Below are 12,034 nucleotides of genomic sequence, written 5' to 3' on the forward strand. Positions count from 1 at the left end.
TTTCTGTAACAAGTATGGTCTTTCTATAGATGACAAAAAATCCATCTGTAACAAGTATGGTCTTTCTATAGATGACAAAAAGTCCATCTGTAACAAGTATGGTCTTGCTATAGATGACCCCATAGTAAAAAGAAGAAAAGCTAAAAAGAAGGCCAAGAAAGAAAAAAGACAAGAATATAGAAAATATCCACAGAGGAAAAGAAAAGAGACCAAGAAAGGATACTATAGATATGTGCCAAAAACACATTACTATGAACCCAAGGATATTCATCTGCAGACACATAAGAAAGATCAGTGGAATAAATTGATTTGTTGGCTCTGTGGCCAACCTGGACATACCTCCAGCCGTTGTCCTTTATCAGAAGAATCTAAGATACACAGAGGAAAGAAATCCTTTAAAGCTGCAAAGAAGAAAAGGACAGTAAAAACAGAAGGCATGGTGCCAACCTTATAAATGTGGTTCGAAGAATCACAAATCTGAAAATTGTCCAAACATCTCATTTAGAGAACAGATACAACAATGAAAACTCTGTTCAACATTTGAATCCTCTGAAAGTTCTTCTTCAAAATGATCTGATGAAGAGTTAAACATGCACATGAATGAATATGACTGCACTGACTCAGACAATTGTCAGTGTGAATCAAGCACTGAATCATAAATCTCATCTGATGAAGACCTTGTTTCTCAGCCAAAGGAGAAGGTTCTCATGGCACAAACCATGGATGATGCAGAAACAAAGCTACTTGCCCAGATTAGAACATTGGGAGAAGGAGAAATGAAGGAAAAGTTACTAGAAACTTTTCTAAGCACAATGCACAAAAATCAGGGGAGTAGTAGCAAGATTGCCTCTAAAACTGAACCAAAGGCATTATTCATCGATGCCTCATTTGAAAGAAATACAAGATCTTTCCAAAGAAGCCAACAGAACTCTAAGACCAGAGCCCTCACATTAGGAGAAGTCAGCCAAGAGATTCATCATCTCAAAAAAGAGATTGTCTCTCTAAAAGCACAGGTCTCTGAGTTAGAAAAAGGGAAGAAAATTGAGGATGCATATGATGAATACTACACTAACCCAAATATTGAAATATTTGAAGGAAAAATGGATGATACTATAGGATTCACCAACATGAGATTCATGGCTATCTAGTATCATCAACATCGTGTTATGTTAGATATTTGTATAAATGGTGAAATGTTTTCCCTAAGAACACTTATTGACTCCGGGGCAGATGTCAATATTCTGAATTCAAAAATAGTACCTGCAAAGTACTGGGTAAAATCCTTTAGACAAGTGATTGGGTTAGGAAACAAAGATCTACTGTATGAAGTCCCTTAGGCATCTATTTGATTTAAAGAGCATTGCATCAAATTGAATTTGTTGTTGCAGACATTCCCGTTGACTGTATTTTGGGGAATGTATTTTTAGTAGCTGTGGAGCCACATGGATCAACCAGATTGAAAAATGGCAAGGCTGGTTATTTTATATCTGTACCAAGCTCAGATGGAAAATTACAAACAATCAAGTTACCCTTTGTCTCTACTCCCAGAGTGTCTACCATGGTACAAGCAATGCAGCAGATCGAAAAGGAAAAAAATAAAATTGAAGAGCTCAAGGAGCTAAAGACCACCATAAATATAGGAGACTATCTTCAGACTCCTATAATTAAACAAAGGATCTCAACTCTGAGATCGCAGATAGAAAAAGAATGAAGTGCTGAAGAACCAAATGCGTTTTGGCATAGAAAACAACACTATGTAGAATTTCCCTACAGAGATAAGTATGAAGGGAAACCCTGCAAGAGAAGAGCAATCCCTATGAACAAAGAATATAGATATCTCTGTCAAAAAGAGATAAAAAGCCTCCTGGAAAGAAGATTGATTAGAGAATCCAGTAGTCTTTGGAACTCCTATTGTTTTTATGTTAATAAACATTCAAAATAGTTAAGAGGTATCCCAAGACTGGTCATAAACTATAAACCTCTGAATATTGTCCTCTCAGATGATACTTACCCCATTCCTCACAAAGGAAATCTTTTAGCAAGAATAGCAGGGGCTAAAGTATTTTCTAAATTTGATATGAAATCAGGATTTTGGCAGGTGGAAATTAATGAAGATGATAAGTTTAAGACTGCTTTTAGTGTCCCAGCAGGACACTATGAATGGAACGTCATGCCTTTCGGACTAAAGCATGCCCCCTCCAAATTCCAGAAGGTTATGGATAATATTTTCAAGCCATATTTTGATTGGTTACTAGTATACATTGATGATATACTTATATTTTCTAAAAATGTCCATGATCACTTTAAACATATCCAGAAATTTGTACAACTTGTCAAAACCAATGGATTGGTTCTTAGCAAGAAAAAGATTGAGTTATTTCAGACAAGTATCAAGTTTCTTGGCCATACAATTAAAAATGGGTAGATCACTCTGCAAAAACATGCTCTGGAATTTGCTGATAAATTTCCAGATATTATCACTGACAAAACTCAATTACAGAGATTCTTGGGATGTTTAAACTATGTAAGAAACTTTTACAAAGATTGCACCAAAGATAGATTATTACTCAACAAAAGACTGCAAAAATATCCAGAACCTTGGTCTGAGGCCCACATTGAAGCTGTCAGAAGAATTAAAATGAAGGTAAAAACTCTTCCTATTCTTCATATCGCTGATGAAGATTCTTTCAAAATTGTTGAAACAGATGCCAGCAATGAAGGGTGGGGAGGAATTTTGAAGCAAAAGAAAGAAGGAAAAGAACAAATAGTTCAGTTTGTCTCAAGGACTTGGAGCCCACCTGAGAAAAACTATTCTACTATAGAAAAAGAGGTCAAAGCAGCATGGAACTGCATTAATAAATTTGATATCCACCTGATACACAAAACGTTTCTCTTAAGAACAGATGCCTCTGCACTAAAGAAAGTCCTTAGTAAATCTATAAAGAAAGCAGGAGAAGCTAAGTTCACAAGGTGGTAGGCTCTATTTGAAAATTTCGACTTTGAAGTTGAACACATCAAAGGTGAAAATAATTTTTTGCCTGACTTCCTAAGCAGAGAATATTTAAATCATAAAGACACTGCCATGGTGATAGTAACAGAATGGGACCCTTCCAAACATATAGAGACTCTGAGAAGTATTTCTGAAACACAGAACTGGGAAGAATACTGTTCCAAATGGAAACCAACATGGCAGCTAAGAAACACAAAAGTGCTCGATGCAAATTTGCAATCTCATTTAGATATTCAGCACTTAGTACCTGAAAGGAAAGTCTACCCCAAAGGTAGCAAATGGATACACGACATGGTGTATTAGAGGAGTATGATGGCCACACATTTGGCTGAAGAATCCCTAAGCCAAAATTTTAGAGATATCACTGTGATCTGGACAGAAGGAAGCAACCAGAGGAGAATCTTCCACAAATATCTTGCCATAAATCGGACCAGATGGCCGGGATGGTACGAAATACCAGAAATGTGGCCACAGGGTAATCCAAGCATTATCTTCCCGGATACCATTTACAACTTTTCAGACTACAAAAAGTTGTGGTGGGACATCATGAATGTAGATGGAAAAAACGAAACTCACTACACAAGAGTAAAATTTGGGGCCACAGGGACCACACAATGACAACAACAAGGTGAATGGCTTCAACAACGGTGGAACAATTTCAACCTCAACAAGACTGCTATGGATACTCTTTTCTTCCAGCGTGACTTTCGATATGAATGTGACACTTGTGTATTTTTGACTGAACGCTGGCATTCTCCATGTAAAACTGTTGGAGATGTCAATAATTATCAAGTCAGCCCAATTCTTGGTTATTTTATGAAAAGACACCATGAATGGTTAGTCATGACTAAGATTAAACACCAAATCATCTTAAGAAAGCCTATGATTGTACGAAGAATTTATACAAAGGCTTGGGATTCTTGTAGATATTCTCAGATAAGATTTCCAGGGGCCACACCCTTGGGGGACTAATGGTTCTCGTGGGCTTGTCCTTAAAGATTCCACAATGTAATAATGATGTCTAGTCACAAGACTAAATGTGACCAGTTTTCTCATGGGCTTTTCTATTTAAAAGAATCCACTATGTAAAAGTTATTTACAGTACAATGTTTTCCATGGGATTTGTTCAAATCTTCCACAGTGTAACTTAGTACGAAGATTCTTCAGTCACGAGACTCGAAGCACTTCTCTGACTTTTGGTGAGCTTTCAGCCACATTTCTTCGATTAACGAAAGATAGTAATGAATCTATCTGCCTTACTATCAGATGTTTGTCCCCTCATTTTCCTATATAAGGAAGGCGTAAGGCTCATTCTGGGCATTTGGGGTGTGAGTGTGATTTTGGTTATGTTTTTGAGTTTTTGAGTCCGAGGAGGAAGTTCTTGCTTCCATCTCTTTAGAGTCGGATCTGAGAAGCCTGCGCATCAGAGTGAGAGCTCTGGTGAGAACCTAAAGTGGCTAGATTCTTAGGTTTTTGAAGTCTGTATGTTTTCGTAAGAATTTAAGTTCTAAGACAGAGTCTGTGAAAGGTCAGGAAGCCTCCAGATAACTTCTTGCTTGACAAGCTGCAACATCTGATAAATGCCTAAACAATCTATCTCTAGAAAAGAGCTTCAGAATTTCTCTCCAAATTTGTAATGAAACTTCTGCATAAATATATGAGTATCCATTTTCTGAGCATGATACATTCCACTTGAGTACATTTTTTCATTTCTGCATGTGTTAAAATTGTCTGTTAAGGTAGTATCTGTGAGATAAGAGGTTCGCTTGAGGTTCGCCGAGGTCTGAGGAACACCAGTCTGTTAAAGGTAGGAAGTCGTGTGTCAGACGCTAGAGTGTGAAAGTCCAAAGGTTCGTGTACAGGTTCGTGTAAAGGTTCATGTATTGATCACAGAGAAGAGACTCAACAAGAGCAAGCTTCGCATCTGAAGCCCCTGCAACAAATTGGTATCAGAGCCAGTAACGTCTAGTTCATTACGGTTAGTACTCAAAATCTATAAGTCTCTAAAATGGATAATTCTAGAAGATCAGTCTCTTTCAGAGAGCTTGAAGCTGAAGAACAAGCTGAAGAAAACCCATTAAGAGATATGTTTTCTTCATCATCTAAAAGGGTTATAAATTCTGCAGAACTTGAATATTTTGAAAGTCAGCCTGCACCTAAGTGGTGTCTGCCTAGTATCTCCTCGTCAGAAGTATATGCTGACTTATCTATGTTCCATCTTAAAGCTGTAACTAGAATATCTATCAAAGAAAGTATTAGTCAAATATAAGAGAACTTAGATTCTGTACAAACACTTTCTCTTCTTGACACTAAGAAACTTCAGGCTGAAGCCAAAAGACTGGGAACCAAATATTTGCATCTGGGGTGCATAAGGGTAGGGATCAATCCCTTAGTCCATAGAGGACTGAATACTTTTGTTCTTGTCACAGTCAGAGATCTGACACATAACAAGTATTCAGATTCATTGATAGGAGGAATGGTTGCTCCATTATCAAATGGACCAGTATACTTTGATTGCTATCCCAACTTTTCTATATATACATTTGATGAGCACATCAAGGATATTTTACAACTACAGATTCAAACAACAGGGTTTGATATGAAGAAAAAGAGAAATAATATTGCCATTCAAACTTGTGGTTGTTTTAGACACACAAATACCCTCTATCCTGCAGTTCTCCATGCTCCCAACAAAGAATCCAAATCTAGTGTGGTTGTTCTAACAGATACCCAGAATCAAAAGATAGAACATCAGATTATTAAATGGGAGGACCTAAGTTTCCTAGAACATTGGGTTGTTGATAACCCAAAACCTCCAACATTGCAAAAGATTACTTCTGCTGATATACAAGAAGGACCATCATCTGCTGTAGTATCCTTTCCTAGAAGATCTACAATAGATCGCAGAAGAATCGATTTAGCTTGCAAAGCATCATCCATGTATATTGATCCACAAGTAGTAGATATTGCCAGTTCTTTTACACCATCTGTAAATTTCCCTCATATAGATCTATTTGAATATGCCCAGATTGTAAATTTTTCATCCCTGCAAGTCATTTGCCCAAGCTGCAATCAAAAGATAAATCTCAGTAGCCTTGTTGATTCTGTCATACATCAGAACCACCATCCAAGGACAAGAGTATCTCCTCCTACAACTTCTGTCACTTCGTGTCCAAATCCTAAGTGTTCTGAAATACCTTTCCCTCATGATACTGATCATGTATTAATGATTCATGAGCTTCCATCTTTGGAAAATGAAGACCCCCACCTCAAAGACATGTTTAGCAAAATGCGTCCTACTGGTATGCCTTGCTATGGTCTAGGATATCTGGAACAACTTGATGAAATAATCCCTCAATCCAGATTTGACAACTTTGTGCCTTTTGATTGTAAGAAGCCATCAAAACTAGAAATGCACAAGTTCTTTTCGGTTATGGAAGGATGTAGGAAGCATACAATTGATCATCAATGGATGAAAAATATGCTTAATTGGGATTTATACACTCATCCTGAGGCTGAAAGTTTTGACCTTACCACTCCATACCCAGAAAAAATCAGATTATCCCATGAATGGAAAACATACATGCAAAAGAACAATGTCTGGTTGTCTTTTTATGAATGGAAGAGGAAGCAAGAAAATACAGATGTACAAATGGCAGACGCTGAATCATCCTCAACAAAACATTCTTGCACTACCATAGATGGCAGTAAAATTGAAACTCCTACCACCTTCCCTCCTTACAAAGGCATTGTATTAGGAGAAGCACAGAACAGTGCTAAAGCCATTCCGCTGGTCATAAAAGATGACAGTGCCCTTGGCATTGATGGTAGGATACAAAAAGCGAATGAACAGATAAACTAGACAAATACAAAAGTTAAAGGGCTAGAAATGAATTGTGCAAAGTCTATTGAAGTTAAAAAAGATTTTGACAGTATATAAGTCTATGAAAATAGTATTAACAGAACTTCGAATGATGTGAACTATTCCACTATTGTATTGAAAGGTTTTGTTAAAGAATACTTAACAAGGATAGAAGATGTTGAAAGGAAAGTAGATATGGGAAAACAATCTACTCAGGAATCTATTGAAGAACTGTTTGAAAATTTTGATAAACTTCATATAGCCCCCAAAGACAAACCGATTCCTTTTTTTTCTCTATTCAAGAGATCTGTAAATATTCAACATCCTGTTAAGCCTGTTGATAGATCCTTCTCTCTTTCCTAAAGAAACGACCAAAGAAAAATCTGAGCCAATGACTATCTCCTCACTGCTTAAAGAAGTAGAGCAACCTGAAAACTCAGAACCACATCTATTCCCTATCTATGAGCCTCTCCAAAGTCAATATACCAGGTATCCAACACCTGATCTTAGTGGAAAAGGGAAACTTCCAGAAACACATAACTTCCATCCTAAATCACATAGAGAATGGAATATTGACAATCTGAGTTTTGCTCAGATTTGAAAAATGATAGATCTTATGTTTACAGAATACAAGCTCATGTGCCTAAGGGGAAAATATGAAATAGAAGCTTGTAAATCTATTATTCAGTGATTTACTGGAACTTTGTTGAGATGGTGAAAAACAGAATCATCACCAACAATAGTGGCAAAAATGGAAAATGAAATCTTGAAAGATGAATCAGTACACCTAACTCTTTGACTCTTTCGTCTACCCTTCTTCTTTGCTAGTGACACTTGTGTTGTTCATTAAACAAAAGAAAATATGATCTCTGCCAATAGCAGTATCGGCGATAGCGCCTCCATATGATCCGCGTTTGCCTCCATATGATCTGCGTTTGTTCTCTATATGCGATGTGAGCACCTAATGAGAGCAAAAAATATGTGCACCTTCTGGTTCTTTGTCGAGAAAAGATGCAGTCCACAGGCTACCAGTTTGGAATACAATTTTTCTTCTTCTTCCACTAATTCAGATACCATCTTTCCTAGCAGACTCCAGTGACAACATTTCACATGGTTCATGGACCTCATATCCAGAAAACCGAGATTATCATATTGATTGACCACACAAACGATTCTGCAATCTTCCATGGTCACGGTGTCAACCACCACTTTGTTGTCCAATAGAGGGCAGTCTGTCCACGACAAGGCCGTGCTATTCTTTTCCCGAAAATCCATCAAGTTGATGTTAGCATGATCACTTCGAGGATAGAGTCGCCCCCAGGAGGAGATTGCTCTTGGGAAGCCACTGTAGCTTCCCTGCATCTCCGAGGGGCCAATTGTATACGAAATCCACTTGCTCACCTGTACTCTGATCCCACACCCCTACTCTGTATTCGACGTTTAACCCTCTGCAACTGGCGTACACGTGACCGTGGCTGCTGGCGAGCGCTCCGGTGGTGAAATTTTTGTGTTGGTCGCCTTGATGGCACACCTGGAATCTATGTTGCAGCTTTCCCGTTTTGGTGTGCTGGGGCTTTTCCACGCTGGCGCAAGTGCCGATGACGAGGCGTTGGGGATTCAGAAAACCCACATCGTTAACGAGATGGTAATCAAGATTGAGGGGTTGTAGCTCCTCCATGGTCCAATCATAGACATGAACCATGCTGCCGTGTGCCACGCAACATCCTCTGTCCTGCGTTGCTCTGATAGCCGTGGCATCTCCCGTGGCTCTTCCATGAATGGAAGCCGAAAGTTGAAAGGCCAATTAGGTTTCCATCCAAGCTTTTCAGCCCATGTGGCGCTATGGACTCTGTCCATGAGACCATAGTAGAGTGCCTCTCTGTAAAGAAACTTTTGTCCGCCTTTGTAAGTCACAAAATTTTTTAATGTATTTGTTTGCATTAACATTTATTTATTCCAAACTAAAGATACCAATAATTGTATGTATATGTTTTTGACATTTTCAATTTGTTCTATGGAAACTAACCGCTATATTAAAAGTACATTAATTTTACGTTTGTTTTATATTAAAAGTACATTAATTTTACATCTGTTTTATTTGTTTGAGTCCTTTGTATCAACTCTTCACTGTTTTATTAAACTATATATTTACCGTTCTCTTTCAATTTAAAAAGGTGTTGTACAATATAATCTACCAAGAATGTTGAATAACGAAAGTGTCATATGACGCTGTGTGTGCCAACATGGAGTGACAAGTTTTGTTCTGATTATATCTATCATGTGCGGTTCCCGAATATCTATACATAAAATGGTCGGTATGCAAACGGTGTTGTTGCTTGAAATACTTTTCGTGTAACTGTACAATGTTGTAGTTGAAAGAAGCACGTTCGTTGCAAGTGAAGTTACTAACAACCCCTGTGGTCGTGGCAAACGAAACAACTCTACCGCAAGCTAGTGTTAAAGAGCGGTAATACAAATTGGATATGTTTCCAAAAGAGACATAAACCTTAAAAATTGTTAGAGATTGTAGTGATGTTGATATTATAGCAATGGTACATTTACTACGATAAAATAATATTGGAGATGATGTAAAGATTGGAGATGATGTAAAGGAAAATGATGTGAGGGTCACAATAATTGAGAATAGGAATAGGTATGGATAACGGTCCATCAAAGTTTTCAACTAAATTCATTACTTTATCTACATACTCACCTGGTCTCATTAATTTCACCTGGTCTCATTAATTTTAAAGGCTAAATTTATCACTTCTTTTATAGGCTTAGGCTTACTTGGTGTCATTAATTTTAAAAGCTACTTCCAATTAAAGTACTTAGTATTTTAATAGAATATTTAATATTTCCTTGTATAAGTGGCATTGTTTGGTTTCTCATTGGAAGAATTTTGTAAATTGGAATCACCACTTTCTCTAACACTTCGAAAAGTAGAAACAAAATTAATAATAAATTGTTTCTTTATCTATAACCTTTGAGATGTGCGGAGATGATTTTGATTTGTAAAGTACCATCATTATGTGGCATTGTTTGGTTTCCCATTGAAAGAACTTTGTAAATTGGAATCACCACATTCTCTAACACCTCTAAAAATTGAAACAAAATCAACCATATATTGTTTCTTTATCTATAACCCTTGAGATGTATGGAGATGATTTTGATTTGTAAACTACCATCGTTGATTTCTAGAATGCATGTAACAAAGAAAATGTGGATGTTTTCTTATGTAGAGCCTCATTTTCCCAATAGGTGGTGATGATGAGGTGCATACTTTAACTTTTCAATGTTCAAGATTTGAGATAAGGAGACCTTGAGGAAAGAAATATTAAGGACTTCATCATTGCCATGTCGGATAACATGTGAAGGGGAAAGCTTTAGTCTTTATAAAGAAATGACATGACAAAAAATGGAAGAGAGATTTTAGAGATTTTAGGGCAGTTAATTTTGGATGAATAATATCTTATTTGACCTCATTGAGATTACACAGATTACAATATTATTGTAGAATAAATAAGGTTTTATGCTAGGGTACTACCCTAACCTACTATGGGGTTAGTCGTTTAATGTATGAGACCATCCTCTTTAAATAACCACCATTAGATAGCTAGTAGAAGCTACTTAATATAAAATAGTTTTCTTTATCAAATATGATCAGTAGATAGTTGGTACGTATCAATGATGAGGCCATAAACAGTTTACCGTGCTTTTAATAATAACAAGTATAACTTACATATAAGCTATATAAGGTAGCGTTATTTTTTTTAAATTATATATATGTATTGTATTGTATTGCCTAAAAATTGGAAGGAAAATTGTTTGTAATGATATGCTCTATTTTTACATTTGATTTTAATCAAATTGTAAGAATTATTATTATACTGTTAATTATATTTACAATGAATTAAATGCTTTTCAAATCAAAATTCCAATAAAAAACATTCTCTCATTTGTGGTAAGGATTTTTCAAAAGTATTTAATTTGGATTTAAAAAAGGGTTATGAGATTTTTTTGGTTGAATACTAAAAATATTTAATTTGTTTTTTTTGTTTTTGGGTCATGGGCTATGTTTTTTGGTTTACTATTAAATAATGATGAAAAGATAAAACCTAGATAAATGATTTCCAAATGATGTCCATTAGTGTTGCCTATTCATAATTGTAAACGATAGGGGTGTCTTTGCTCCATGCATTTGCGGGTCCATTAGATGATGTAAAATTTTAAAAGTTTCCTTTGTTGGCAATATAAGAACCATCCTTTGAATCGTTGCCACATCTTATATTGTAGGTGACAAGAAGATCTCATTTTTCGTTGCTAAGAAAAGTGTGCATATGACACCAACGCCTGTTTGATATGCATAGAGAAACTATGAGACTTTCATCATCTCAATATTTCAAATTTTATTTTAATTATGTATTACTAATTTAACACAAACACACTGAACAACCTAAATATAATACAACAATTATTATTTCAAACCAAAGTACAACTTTTCCTGTTCAACAATTCCAATTTAACAATCCTATTGACCTCTTTTTGCACCTTTTGTGGCAATTGCTAGTTTATTACTAGGGATTTTGCCATGGTTGACGTCGACAATAAATTCTCAACATGAGCATGTGATCATTTTTTTTTTCATCTTTGCTAATGTTTGGCATGGCCATACCATTCTTGAACCATGTCGCTGATTAGCTTTAGAGTTTAGTGAGTTCATTTTGGTTTAGGGGAATGGAACGTAAAAGTAAAAACAAAAAATCATATAATTTATGAGTTAGTATTATTATATAAATTAAATGGTCGATAAATATTAATATATGATAGATATGAAACACTTATCTTATTTACCTTATTTAAAAAATTAACTAAATTATAACTACATTTTAAATTATTACTATTATTATTAATTAAAAAATAATATATATATATATAATAAAAAAGAAAGTACATAGATATCAATATGAAAGTGGTCTCACCCCGACCATGTTTGTTGACCAATGTTATCACCATATTACATAGAAACAATAGGAGAAGTAGATTAGAAGTCCAAAGCCTGACATGACAAAAGCACCAAAAGACAAACAAAACTAGCAGGAAACTAGTGACCATACTCAATCATCAAAAGTTATTGATGTTGGATTGTCTGACCCAAAACC

The 12,034-nt window shown here is 35.9% G+C and overlaps 1 pseudogene; it reads right to left on the reverse strand.

Moving 5' to 3' along the window:
• Window positions 1–7,814: 7,814 nt before the first annotated feature.
• Window positions 7,815–8,819, reverse strand: LOC149247807 (BTB/POZ domain-containing protein At2g24240 pseudogene; annotated as a pseudogene).
• Between the last annotated feature and the right edge of the window lie 3,215 nt (window positions 8,820–12,034).

This window comes from Pinus tabuliformis, chromosome 7, assembly GCF_031772625.1.
Source record: "Pinus tabuliformis cultivar Carrire ecotype Pingquan chromosome 7, CPIR1, whole genome shotgun sequence".
NCBI lineage: Eukaryota > Viridiplantae > Streptophyta > Pinopsida > Pinales > Pinaceae > Pinus > Pinus tabuliformis.